This window comes from Mchenga conophoros, linkage group LG12, assembly GCF_057382185.1.
Source record: "Mchenga conophoros isolate Kocher_MC1m ecotype Shallow Benthic linkage group LG12, M_conophoros_male_GT1.1, whole genome shotgun sequence".
Lineage (NCBI taxonomy): Eukaryota > Metazoa > Chordata > Actinopteri > Cichliformes > Cichlidae > Mchenga > Mchenga conophoros.
Genome location: NC_140537.1, coordinates 4,871,013 through 4,886,000, shown reverse-complemented (window position 1 = coordinate 4,886,000; position 14,988 = coordinate 4,871,013). Strand labels below are relative to the sequence as shown.

At 40.3% G+C, this 14,988-nt stretch overlaps 1 protein-coding gene across 11 annotated transcripts in view; it reads right to left on the bottom strand.

The window, feature by feature from the left end:
• The window catches only part of arvcfb (ARVCF delta catenin family member b), a 249,854-nt gene that overhangs the window by 182,523 nt on the left and 52,343 nt on the right, over window positions 1-14,988 (bottom strand). For all 11 annotated transcript variants that reach the window (XM_085293433.1, XM_085293422.1, XM_085293421.1 and 8 more), the window contains one exon: window positions 11,620-11,704. The gene's annotated coding sequence lies outside the window, so the exon portion shown is untranslated. The remainder of the gene's footprint in view (window positions 1-11,619; window positions 11,705-14,988) is intronic.

Below are 14,988 nucleotides of genomic sequence, written 5' to 3'. Positions count from 1 at the left end.
AACGATTTTCAATTTTTTTTGTAGTTTATTGCACTTTTTTGCAATTTATGTAATTACTATGGACTTAATGCATACATATTATTAAAATATGGGCTATAACAGTTGTATTGATGTATAGCAACTTGAAATGCTCCCACAAATGGCACTACAGCATGTAAAAAAAATAATATAAGCTCTGGTGGACTTGGTTCTATAGTAGGTCTTAAAGGGTTAAATAAATATCGTCAAATAATCGTGATCTCAATTTCAGTGAAAATAATCGTGATTATCATTTTTGCCATAATCGAGCAGCCCTATGAGCTGGTATACTGCTACCTGTAAACACGACTTTTTCTTTCACCAAGATAGTCTGCCATTTTCCAACCTTTTACACACAAATTTCAATTCTCACACTCTTATCATCTTACTTAACAGCTTGGGCCTACTTTAAAACAACAAACTGACAAGCCAAATTTAGGTTAACACAAATACACACTTACAACATCAGTTTTCCTTATTATGCAGATGCTTCTCACATCTATTAAAACTGCCACTATGTAAACAGTTTTATTTTCGTAAAAAACTGGTTCACAAGTTTGTGCATGAGAATGTCCTCGAGTAACACGACTGAGACGCTAATTACAGACTGGAAATGTTTTATCCACATATTCTGAAATACTACACTCTCATTTTATAAGATTATCAGTGTGTCTTTGCCTACAAACCACATTAAATATACAGTGTGCTTCAGACCTGTAGACTCTTTACCAGAGAACTGAACATTGTTATTCACCTCACTCAGTTCTACTGCCTTCCTGCTCTCAAGCTTCTGCAACAGGATCTTTATCTTATTTACAGTTAATTCAAAACTCAGACACAAGGGGTTTAACTGCCAAACAAAGCCCGGCTACGTTTTAAATATATTACAAAATCTTACCAATAACATTTTTAATTAGATCATCAGCCACTCCACTCTGACTTACCGTACTTTTAGGTTGAATGAAGAAGAATGAATATGGCACTTATTGTTTGCTCTTTTTATTGCATACCAGGTCAATACTATTCTGCTCGTCTTTCTGGACACTTAAGCATATATAAACAAGCTTTGCATGAATAATTCAGTAGCAGTAGTATCATCCTGGCCTGACTTAGAGCATGGGGTTTAATTGCTGACCTGTCAACAATAAAAGTCTGCTGGATATAGAAACGCACTGAATACTTGTAATGTTTTGCAATAACTCCAGCATGTAAAACCACTCTTACATTGACCAAAAAGCTTCTGTTTAATATTCATCAGGGTCTGTGCTATGCTATAACTGGTCTTATATGAATACAGCATACAGGATGTAGCCCTAAATGTCAGGATTAAATTACATGAGTGATCATAAAGTTAAAAGCTGCCCTCCTCAGACAAGCGGGGGTTACCATGTGGAGGCATTTGTATTCTTCTTATGTATGATTACAAATATAGATTCTCTACATTCACACAGATTTTCTATATATACATATATTTGCATGGCAAAATGATCTCTTTATTATAGGCTGTATGTGGGAGGAGAAGCCTCCGGTCAGAGGTCTGTGCTGAGCTTCTTGTAGCTGCTGTCTAATCTACCATCACCTCCCTTAAACAGCATGTGCACAGCTTCACTCCAATGCTGCGTCCTTGAAAGTGCGACTCTTGTAGAATGGAAAGAAGATGGAAAAGAGGCAGAATGGAGCAGAGGAGGGACGAGCAGAGGAATTATTCAAACGACGGTTAGATTTGTAGCACCAAAAAGCTCCTCATTAGCATAACTTCAAAACCTCGCTGCTCCAGTCTTAATAATACATGCGTTTTGAGCCTCTTCGTGAATCACCTCACACTCTGTAATACTGCTGGTTTTCTATTTGTTATGAGGCAACGGGATGTGGATTGTGTGGAGGAGAAAGGCAGGGGAAAAAAACAAAAAAAAAACACACTCTTCCTCTACCCTCGCCTCGTGCATTCAGACAGTGGGACATCTTAATCTTTGGTTTATTAAACATGGCCTTGCGTCTTATCAGAGAGACAGACCAGTCATACCAATTAACATTCCAGCACAGGGTTTCTGCAGCAGGAGAACAGGAGGCCAATCTCTCGTCCTTCCTCTCACACACAAATATAAACACACACTTACACAAACAGTATAGAACGAATGCTTGAACACATACAAAGATAAATTTAAATAAATTTAAAACATACATAGAAATCACAGGGTTCAGCTCACAGAAGAGGGTGATACTTCAGTGTCAAGGCTACCATAACAAGGAACTATATAGCAGCGGGCTGTATCTGGAGATGATATGGGCAGAGTGAGGACAAAGATGTTTATTCTGGCCTGGAGTCACCGGGTCATCCCGTCCACAAAGTAACAGCAGAAAAGGGAAACACGTGGTGCTTAGGACTGCTAGTGATACAGAGACAAATAGTCTGAAGCTTTCAAGCAAATATATTAAATCTTAGTGCATCACAATTCACATCTAACATTAGCAAGACACATGAGTAACAAGTGATAGCTATGCTAACATCATGTCAATTAAGTTAATCTTGTAGACTTGTAGAAGCATGTTTAGTAGAAATAACTTGAACCGATCATTTTCTGCTTGATTTCTCTGTCATGCTGTTGGTGAAATTTTAGCCTCTATTTTTTACAACATTGCTTCATTTCATTGAGGTTTGTGGGCTTTCGTTTATGCACAACTCTCTTAAGGTCACGCCAGGTTGAGGTCTGGACTTTGACTCTGCCGATCCAACACCTCAGCCAATCCGTCTTTCTGCTGTAGATTTACTCCTGTGCTTGCAAGACCTAGCTGGTGGGCCAAACTTTAGCTGTTGGACAGATGGCCTCACATTTGACTTTAAGAATACAGAAGAGTTCATGGTTGATTAAATGTCTGTAAGATACCGAGGTTCTGCGGCTGCAAAACAAGCCCAAGTCATCATCCCTCCACCACTGATGATGTATGAGATTTTTGTGCTGATTTGCTGTGTTTGGTTTTCTCCAAATCTGAAACTGTACATCATGGCCAAACAACTCCAATCTGGTCCCCTCCAAAGGACACTGAAGTCTTGTGGTTTGTTCAACTTTGCAAACTTAAGCTTTGTTGCCGTGTCTTTTTAGAGACAACAGGTGTTCTCCTGGCAGGTCTTCCAAAAAAGCTATACTTGGTCAATCTTTTGTGCTTTCATGAATTTTAACACTGAAAATCTTATTGGAGGCCTGTAAAGACTGACATGTAGTTCTTTGTTTGGTTGGTTTTCTTTGCAGTTTCTTTGAGTATTGCACAGTTTGACTTTAAGATGAATTTGCTGGGACTTCCACTCGGAAGATTGTGGCATTGTGAATGCTCCAGACCACAAATTCCCAAACGTCTGCTTTTATAGAGGTGCACACACTTGCTGCTGATCAATTACTCATGTACATTTGATTATCGCCACCGTAGAGTACTACTCTCTTAATTTCTTTAATTGTCAGTAATTGTCCATATAATGGTCCATGATTCTACTTATTTACTGCTACGTTTCCTCAGACGACTATATCAGAATGACTTTGACAGTACGTCCACGTTGAAAGACATCCTTGCACAGATAAACAAAGCAGTGTTCATGGAGGACTGTGCCAGTGTGTAGGTCAGCCAGCAAGTTGTTCTCATTATAGCAACTCTTTATTAGGTTAAACTGAACCAGAATTATCTTAAAATCCCAAACCATGAGTTACATAGTGCATGATTGCAGTTATTGTATACTAACACACACTTATTTTCATTCATTTTCATCAGATTGGTTCAAGCATCTGATAAAAGTTTGCACATTCGATAATTTATATTTGCACCAAAACGACACCCTTAATAAATTAAATCATCATTTAAAAACTGCATTTTGCATTTATTGGGACTATTTTTGTCTAATTTGTTTGCTGATCTGAAAGATTTATGTGTGAGAAATGTGCAAAAAACGAAGAAATCAGTAAGGGGGTAAATATTTTTCTCATGGTGCCGTATCTCATGTAACTGACATTCTGAAGTGAGAATACGGTAACTTGACTTTTCCTCAGTGCAGCAGAATAACAACACAGCGAGCCTATTAATTCAGAGTCTCTCCTTTGGCACTTAAGAAGGAAAGGCTTTGGCCAATGTCCTCATATATCATTTTTTGTCATTTTTGTTGTAACAGGCAAAATGAAATTGCAGCATTAAAACAGAATTAAGGTCTCCGCAGGGCTGTAGCTATAATAGAGAATTCATATAAAGTGAAGGCAGTGCAGGCAAAAGAGGTCAAAGACTGAATAATGAATCTAATGAATGGCAAATTAAAACGAGGGTTTTTAAACACAATCCTTTGAAATTTAAGATGCTATTGGTGTTGATAATGGAAGTCCATTATCAACACTACCTAAACACAAACTACCTAAACACTATCTAAACTACCTTTTCTCTGCTGTCAAGAAGGAAATTTCTATGCAAAGCATAACAACGGACAATGTCACCAGATTCTTACCAAAGAGTACAGAATGTATTTAGCAGAGTGACTAGTAACACAACAGGACCTGAAAGCTTTGTATGCTGCCAGTTGGGCCCATTACTGAAACTCTAAACTACACTATATGTGATAATAAAGCACTAAGCTCCACACAAAGCTACTACCAAATCTTTCCCTGACTCTGTCAGTGTGTGAGGCCGTGAGTGTGCAGTACCCATCAGCGAGGCATGAAGGACAACCAGTCGTACACACCACACAGGAGATCCCCGGATTAGTCATGCTCGCCAGCTCTCTGCTGCTGCTACCCTCTAATGCATCAACGCCCCGCATCCAAATACAGTCTCAAAACATCACAGCAAGGGCAGCATCACAGTGCTTCTACAACAGCTCTGTCACAGCTTGCGCTCATAGCTAATTATTGTTGCAATAACAGCTATCAACATGTATAAAGCATGGAGTGCCTGACAGTGTGTGGAAAATGCTTCACGGGGACATGAACATGTATTTTCTTACTAATAGGCATTGCAGTTGAGTTAAGCATTGGAACATCACAATGATGCTGGTTGTTTACTCCACCTTTTTTAAAAGCAAAACTCTGTGAAGCCTTACACCTTTTAACAGTGCTAACTACTGCAAACTGGTTAGCACCGATGCCCCACAGAAAGAGGATTCTGGCTTCAAATCTCCTGGTCGGCTGTCCTTTCTGGGTGGAGTTTACAAGTTCTCTCTCTGCCTTAGGTTTCCTGCAGGAAATCTCACCTCAACCTGATGCTCGGCACAAATCTTGCATCTAATTTGTAATGTTAAATAATTTGGAACAAATTACTGTACAAATTATGGCCAAATACTTATATTGCCGGAAGGTGTGTAACGAAACTGTTGACTTATTTGTGCTCCACCATTGAGCAGCTCTGCCATTAATACAGTGTTAAGTGAAGCGTGTACTGTTGCCTGCACACAGTGACAGCAGCATGGTTAGTTAGATGAGGAATTGAATTTTAACCAGCTGGAGTCACACAAGAGGAATGCATCAAGACAGCCATAAAACTGCAATAACATGTAGTCAGTCTGCTATTGCTTTGCAATTGACTGCGGTCAAATTGGCAACTGCATGCAATTTGCCACTGCAGAATACAAGCAGCTGGCAACCACTTGAGTCGAGGCTCCTATTGCAAAGAGACGTGCCATAGGTGAGTTGCACTCATCAGTGCAGACTCAAATTGAACGCAGTACAGTAGAAATCTGCGTTTACACATTAGATGACAGTTTTTTGCAAAGGTCCGCCAATCACGCCACAGCCACTCCTCCAATCAGGAGGTTGGTGGATGCTGGTTCCCTGGTTTCTCCATGTGTCAAAGTATCCTTGGGCAAGATATTAAACCCCAATGCATCCATTGAAGTTCGAGTGTGTGTGAATGTTAATTGAAAGTGCTCAAGTATAGTTAAAAGCTGTGTGATTGGATGAATGAGACTTGTAGCAGAAAGCACTTTGAGTGCTCTAAATTGAGTAGAAGGGTGCTTTATAAGTACCAGTCCATTTACTATTCACCAATCTGTCTGAGAGTGACTGCAGGTCAGTCCGAGTTGGACCAGGAGACAGGTTGCCTCCCATTAGATGACCTGTGCAATCACCTTAAGATCAACTACTCGCAGTCAGTCTCTGATAGAAAAAAATAGTGCTATCACTGAGCAGTTACCAGTTTTTGCTAATCGCAAAGAGCTTGTGTTATTTTGACTATAGTGTGATGGAGCCATAATTCTCCATTTCAGATTTCGACATGGACTCCAGGAATCCTTCTCCTATGTTGTAGTCCTTTGAAGTATGCTTGAAGGGTACATTGGTAGTTTGTGCACTGTGAGATAAAGTTTCTGAAGAAGAATAAGACAGCTTCACTTACCATCTGAAGTGGAAATTTACTTTGCTGTGACACAAGCAAACACAAGCAGTCTCACAGAAAATGCCCAGTGGGCTTAAGGTGTTGAAAGGACATGCATGAATGCTAATATTAATATACATCACCAGCTTCTCTGTTTAATGCTAGGGAGCTGATCACTAGTGAATTTAAAACTGTTAAACAAACCTTTAAGAGATGTTATCTCTGTTACCAAAAGTTCAAGGATAAAACTACAGTAACATACCACAAAAGTACCATAGAATTAAAAGTAAAGGCTCATATTGTAAATGCACTGTCATTAGGGAGACATGTTCACTTCATGTACGTTCCCTGAAAACAAGTGGAGTGTGTTAGCATGCTAACAAATTACAATAAGGTGGTAAACATTTTGTTCTAGCATGCAGACATTATGGCATTTAATTCAGATAGGTAAAACCATGACTAGAGAAGAGATTTTAACACAGACGGGCTTTATTGTGACCTTTTTGCCAGCAGACTAAAGTTTTCCATAACAATATCACAGAGGAAACTAAAGACAGCAGCCCTCCTGGGGTGGCACTATAATTTGTGACCATTTAATAAAACACCCACAATTGTCACCCAAGAAGCAGCCCACTGGAGATAAGTGCATGTTCTCTCTGGACTGCTCTGGAAGATGTAATTATTAGCGAAAGTGCTATACAAACCGACTAAAATGGAGCAGTTGGTCCCAAGGTATTTCCACAGTGTTATTAATGTGCTGCAGTGACAGAATGGGAATATAATAAATAGCATCAGGTTGAATATGCAGTAGATACACAGAAATTTTGGCTCCAGCTAAACCCCACCACATTCATATTTTGGGATTCTGCAAATATGAGCTCTACACACCATCCATATCTTCAGCACCACACTAATTTTGTTCAAGTCAAACATACAATCGAAGAAGCCTGAAAAACCTCTTGTTTTTTTCACCGTCAAGTTCTCTGCTGCAGCTGAAATGTTGGAAATGGCATGTTATGAGTATGGTCAGCCTCATTACTGTGGTAAAAGCAGACGCGAAGGCTTTATCATTACAACCTGTAATTTCCTAAAAAGATTGCACATTCAGCTGTGGACTCGAGTTGACTGCATGGCTGAAAACCCATTTCGCGCTCTGTCTCAACCAATTCATGGTGCCAGATCCAGTCATAAAAAGCTCTTCTCACTTGCCGTACATTAACTTATTAAAGTCATCTTTCGTCAGACCATTAATGTGCCTCCAGTGCATAAAATGATTAACAGTGGCTTCAGTCTAGTTCTGGCATTGAATGAATCAAAGTGTGCAATAAACATTATTTGAACACTTCCTGAAGCGGAGGGGAGAGGATGTCAAGAAATCATTTCAGTAACAACATGGCCTAAGTGTCACTTGGGCTAGCAGTTCTCTTGAGCAATTGTTCTGATTAATCATGTAAAAAAGAAATCTAATGTGAAAGAAGCACAAATAAACATGAGAGTGGGTTTCATAAAAAGCACGATTACCTCTAATAAATACTCCTCTATCTCAATTCGTTGGAAAACTGACCATACTGGGAATACTGGCCTATGGGCCAGCAGTTGCTCTTCCTTCAGATAAAAACAAAACACCAGATTCTCAAAGGTGTCAGTGTGAAAGAGACAAAAAGATGGGGGGGGGGGGGGGGGGGGGGGGGAGAGAGAGAGAGACAGAAAGCTGTTGAGTTCAGGCTGTGGGCCTGTTGGTCCTTAGAGATGGGCTGTGTGACTGCTGGCTGATGCTGTCTTATTAAAAGTCCTCCTCTGCACATTCAACAGCACTGTCAAAAAAAGAATCTTCAAAACTTTGTTGAAACAGTTGCTGAATTGCAGGACAGAGCTGAGCCAACTTATAATGTCTGCCATAAGCATGGATTTTAAGCTCAATACTTAGCTCCGCCAGATACCACTAAAAGAGAAGGAACCCTTTGACTCTGCACTGATTGGACAGGTATTTGTGAGGCTTATTCTCTCTCCCAGCCACCTATTTTTAGTTACTATGCTGTACTAGTATACATAAAGCTAACCAAGCAGTATATAAGCAATTTAAATCATCTCCGGGGGCAACATAAACAATATACACATTAAGCCATAGTCACACAGGCCTAAAGACTCATCAGACACCATCTGGTATTCACAGGTTTAGTGGGAAAATTTGGAATTCCCAACTCATCGACCAGCAGTTGCTGACTGAAATTGGTCTCAAAAAGAAAAGCCACTCAGGGTTTAGTATCTTGGCCAAGGATACTTTGGAGACTGGAGATTGAACTACCAACCATCTGATTAGTAGATGACCTGCTCTTCCTAACGAGTGACAGCCACCCTCAAGACGAATGACTTTGTTTCTCAGCTGTTCTTAAATTTCTTTAGTTTGTGGCACGATGTGATGCTTTTTGGGATCGTTAAGCCTACGCCACCTCGTCAGACAAGTTCAATTTAAGTGATTCATTGATTCAACGGGTCTGACAGTAATCAGGCCCGGGTGTGGCTTGTCTCACTGAACTCGGATTTCCCCAAAAAATGTGATTATCAATTCTGTAGATTTGTGATTTAACAGGGGTTTCAACTGTTGCACTTTGTAGTAGAAACATTGACATGGTCATACATATTCAGGGATACAGTGATTTTGTTTTCAAAATTTTCAATTAATCCTGGAGTCCCACATATAGAAATAACTAAATTCCCAAAGCTCAAGATCCAATGAAGTTGCCTGTTTATTTGGCCCATAGTCAGACCTCTTCAAATATTTAGTTAGCAAGTATATGTTTCAAAGAAAATGAGAAACACCTGAGAAGGTGATAAATGACTAAAACACTCTAAACACTCTGAGAACGCAAAAGGTAACGGTGTTCGTATGGTATGCGCCGGATTGTGGATGAAATCCAGTAGAATGACGTTCCTGGTGGTAACACACATTCCAGCTGTGTATTCCAGCCTTAACCCTAACCTTAATCCTAACCCTAACCACAACCTTAATCACGCTAGATAGTGTTTTCCAAAGCGATTCATGATGAGAACGTAAAATAAATGTACATGTGTAGATTGAGTCCAAACGGTTCTCATGTTTCCTCCTTTTTCCGAACGCGTAACATAGAAACGTGTTGGGTTACCAACGATTGGTCACATAGCTTAATATGTTACGCTTTGGGAGTGTGTAAAACTTTGATGAAGAGGCAGTGCTACATGAAACAGTAGCATCTACCTGCTTGTGATACAACAACATTTATATAGTTGCAGAGACTCTACAAACCGCAAATGAAAATGCTCTTCAGCACTCTTCACCACAAATTCAAAAAATTCCACATTATGCGATTACCATTACAGTATTAACATTACCGCATTATCATTACATTATTATAGTCCCACTTTTCTGCCATACACCAAAGTTTAAATCACAGAGCTCAGGTCTGGACAAGTCAATTAGTCCACACAAGCCATACACGAACAGTGACAGGGTACCGTAATTGGCCCCGTGCCAGCAGATTAATATGTGGTCCTTTACTACTAAAATGGTCTTTCTTAGTGAAGCTCCAGAGAATTAATTAAACCGATGCCATTTTGAGGAGCCAAGGACTTCAGGATAAAATGACCTTGATATGAAAATGGGTCTTACAGACAGATAACTACACTGACCTTATGTCAGTCCACTTAACCTTCTCAGCCCTGCATTTATTCTGCAGGTTTTACATGGTGAACCTGTTGTACGCTGACATCCTCTGCAGGTATGGCAAGGGCTGAGGTGGACATTATTTATAACTGAAGACCAAATGCTTTAGTTTTACTGAGAAAGGTCACACTGAACTTGTTATTTACAAAGAAAAATCTCACTGCATCAGTTTTTGTCCCGCGGTCCATAAACACAAATGAGAAGTTTCGTGTCGGCTGCCAGTAACAAACAAGAATAAGAGATTAAACGGCACAAGGTGCACTTGATTATTTTAGTTGCTATGCAACTGTAAAAAAGAAGTGCATGAACTGCAGGGTGCTTAATGAGCAACTGAGTGTGTGTCCCTGATTTCACCTCTTTTGAAACCAATCTGCGATAAACAGTGGGTCCACAGATGGTCACTTATTACCACCTGCATGAATAATAAAGGAAAAGGTTTTTAGCACTTAAAGAGAGGGACAAAAATGAAACATTAAATCAAAAAAATAAACACGTCGCCCATCTGCAGGAATTCTAAAAAGATATGATACTGAGGTATCATTGAGTGGTTCTCTCCCAGCAGTCTGTTCCTGCCTCTCAGGGGAATAGTAGAAAAGGTACCAATTGAGGCAGAACCATAGCCCCAGGGGGCAGTGGAGGTGGCTTAAAATCCCCTGCCAGTGCTTTCAATACCGGATGCCGGAGCCTGGTTGACTTTACGATTTTGCGTAATTTTGTTTTTGGCTAGTCTTTATATCTTCTTCTTGTCAGGTCTTAAAGCTGGTCTCTCATCTGAAGCCAGGATAAAACTCCTAGTTGAGGTGGGCAAACACAGCTCCGGTGATGTACTGCTCCCCCAAGAACAGCCAGTGCAATAGCTCAATCCCATTAATAAAGAAGTACAAGATCAAGACAGAAACAAAACATGACCTGGACTTGGGATATACTTTGTATTCATTCACACTACACAAATGCCCCGTTTCAGCTGCCAGAAGCAAGATTAACCACAGTATCAAAATGGAACAACAGACGGTTGCTACTCCGTGTTCGAGTAAATCAGCGACTAAACAGAGTCCTCTTTTCAGAGTTAGCAAAGAAAGTCTGACAAATGTTTTTCTCTTCACTTCTTTTTTTGGGGGGGAAGGGGATCTTAACTTCCACAAATAGGTTCAACTTCAGTTTACAGCTCCTAGGAAACCAACACCAAGGCCTTAATTATTTGTCAACTGCCAACAAGGCATTACTGTATCTATCTGAAACAAGAACATCAGTACGTTAGAATACTCAAAAAAGGCTGTCAAATGGAGTACTTGTAGCATTTTCCTAGGATGAATTCAAGAAAGCCAACTAAGATATATGTAAGAGGAGAAATTTTGTCTGTTCCTGTATAAAAGTGCAGCCCTACAGACCTGGCAGACAAAAGAAGTGTCAACAACTTGGATGACCCAAACTTTAAATTAGCTACATAAACTGCTTCTTTGATTCTGCAGATGCACTTTAACACTGTCTCATAACGTGTGCTGCACCTGTTGAAACCTCTGACAACAACATATATTACAACTGGATTGCCAATAGCATGAACTCACCTTTGGCTGTGGCGATAGACCCATACAAATATCAGAGCAGGCTGACATTTATCAGAGCAGAGTCACAACTCTTGGGCTGCTGTACCTGAAAAACAGATTAAAAACATTTCAGAATTGTTTGAGGACTAGACAAAGAGGATGAATTTACAAGAATAAATCCAAAAATATGGTTTCACCTAAATGGGGACAGATAGCATCTATATATAAACCCATAAAGAGCATGGGTATGTTTCCAAGCAAAGACTTCTTCTTAATATCTTAGTTATTGTGGTTGGTAAGCCACAGTTACTGCAGAGAATATTTCATGACTTAAATTACTGCAAGAACTAGAACAAGGAACTGCTGTACAGTCAAGAAAAGGGATATCTATCATTCTATCATCTATCATATAGAGATTGTACAGTCATGTGTAAAACAAAGTCCTCACATGACTCTATGCAGTCAAAGGCAGATGGTAAACTCTACAAAGGCAGACGTTTTGAACGTTTGTAGTCTGGATCATTTAGGCGAGTGTTAACACCAAGCCAAAGACAGATGATCATCAGCAATGATCTGAGAGAAGCAATTATTGCTGTCCATCAATCTAGAAAGTGATATGACGCCACCTCCAAACATTTTGAAGTCCATCACTCTATAGCAAGAAATTTATTCACAGGTGCAAAACATTCTAATCTCCCAGGAGTGAAATTCCCAGCTAATTCAGCCCCAGAAAAACAAAAAACCGAATCTCAGACTCTACAAGCATTAGGTAAAAGTTGTGTATAATGGTACAATTAGAAAAAGACAGAACAAATATGGCTGGTTTGGAAGAGTTACCAAGAGAGAACATATTCTCTTTAAAGCAAACATGGCAGCACAGCTTAATTTTGTAATGCTGCACCTAAACAAATCATCCAACTTCTGGAACACAGTCCGTTGGACAGACAAGACCAAAGCAGAGATTTGCTTGCCCAAAACTGGGTCTTACAACAGGACAATGATGCATAAATGAATAACCACAAACCTCAATGAAGTGAGTCGGTGCTGTAAAGAAGAGTGAGCTAAAGTTCATTCACAATGATTTAATCAAGGCTGATAAAGTCATACTACTTCAAGTTATTGTTTCTAAAGGTAGAACTGGAAAACTGAATCATGGATTGCACTTAGTTTTTCCTGTGAGCTTTCTTTTTCCCATGGCAGTATTGGTCACCTCAGATTGGACCTTCACAGATATCTCTATCTGCATTTCCATAGTTGCATCAGAAGAACATTGGCTGATATAATGATATGAGAACGACATGTCATGGCATTTGGTTGGGCTCCACTCAGAGATCAATGTGCAACTGTAGTTCTCTGTGCATTTTTATCAACCGAGTCATAATAAGGTTTTTGCCTTATGCATCAAAAGGGTGAAATACTGCTCACTTGCATTTTTCATTTACATGCAGTCCTGAATGTAGCCTGACACATAATCATTTTTTGTATGTACCTCCCAATGCTGCAATATTTCATTTCAAAGTGACACCCCACCCAAATCTCACATCTGTTGGCTCATATCCATAAGCTGCTGATTAAAGTCCTTCTAGTCAGTTTCCCTGGTCAGATATGCAACAGTAATAATATCAACATGTCTCCTAGTGGTGCAAAGAAAAGAGACAGAATGTCAGTGTTGATCTGCAGGTATCAGATTTAAAATATTCAATCAATAATGCCTGCCACTCTCCCACTAGTCTCAACAGGAAGGCTGCTGAAGCACCTTTGTGTTAGAAGCACACAGTGGGTATAAGAGGGAGACAGACAGCGGCATGGAGTGGTGAGGCTCATGTCTGTTTGGTCAGAGGGGTCAGACCGTGACAAGATGCTGACACAGAGGAGGATGCAGCTGGGAACCTGGCATACCTCTCCATCCTTCCCCTTCTAGTCTCCTCTCACTCTAAGCTCTTTAATTTGCTCAGCCTTCCACTTCTGTGCAGATTACTGGAATGTTACAGTAAATTAGCCAGTGTGCTTCTGCTCTTCTCATTTAGATCCTGTCTTTGAACTTCTACAAAGTCATAATAAACAATCCTACATTTTTTTTGGTGCACTGCAGAAAAACAGAGGCACATCCAACATTAAACATTTTCAGCAAATAGCACAAACCTGTCTTGTTGAGACTGTGACGACATTTACAATTCCTGGGAGGGCTGCAAAGGAGAACTGACAGGAGCGCTTGCAAGCGGCGGCCTCATTCACTGGTACTGCTCGTTCTGCAGGATCTTTTATGTGACACCATTACAGCTGGAGATTTTTTTTTCTTTATTTTGTTTTGGGGTTTTTTTTAAACAAAGGGGATGATTCACTACTTTATGAAAAGAACAAAAAAAATGTTCAACAGAGCAGGAAAATAAAGACTTAAACTTCCTTTTCAAAAGCCCCGAGGGGCAGATTAGCTAGAAACAACGGCATCACGGAAAATGGATCCAACAATCAGCAGCAGCACTGGGCTGAGTCATAATTTATTACTCGTGCACGCTGCACGGTAGCGTCTGTTAGTGTGAGTCTCAACACTGGGCATCACACTCAAAATAGATTCAAGAAACTGGAGCTGGGAGACTGATCACATTACAGCATTGTTGGGCTTCTACGACTGCACATGACATCTTTGACTGGGTGGTGTTGTTTCTTTTTATTGTTGGTGGAATAGTGTCTGGTGCTCGTGTATCATTGGCCTGGAATCATTGCCTTTGCAAAGCAACAGCTTGCTATTAAAATAAAAAAAAGGCTGTCATCTTTAACCACATGAATAAAGCAAGGTCCCTGTAGTACTCAGGTTTTAAAGAGCAAAAAAATACATATGCACGGGGCCTTTGACTTGTGATAACAACAGGGAATGTAGTTCTATTTCAGTGACTTAAAGTGGTCAACAAAACTCAACCCTGCCTGCTGTTTTTTTTCCTATGTCACTCTCTCTCCTCTCTCTTTCTCACACACAGCACACACACTGTAGTCACACAAGTGCAGCTTCTATAAATAGCAGGGAAGAGTAGGCGAGCGGGGGCTGGGAGTGGCTTTTACTGGGAATATGATCGATTAAAAAGCAATTTGCTCCTCCGCTTGGCCCCTTCACTCCTACCGTAAATGACAACCCCCAACCCCTCCCCCCTCCATATGATGCTGTCTTTCCATCCCCACCCCACGCGCACAACCGCTACTCCCAAGCCTAAGCCTCGGTCACAGTCTGATGGGCACCATGAAAGCGACCAGCCAGAAACATCTGAACAGCCCCTGCTGGTCTCAGAGAAAGTTGAAACTTTGTTCTAACATACAGAATATTTGAGCAAACTTAAACACAGGCAGGAGGACACACTAAAGGACACTTCACTCCATAATCCATTTCACAAAATCCCT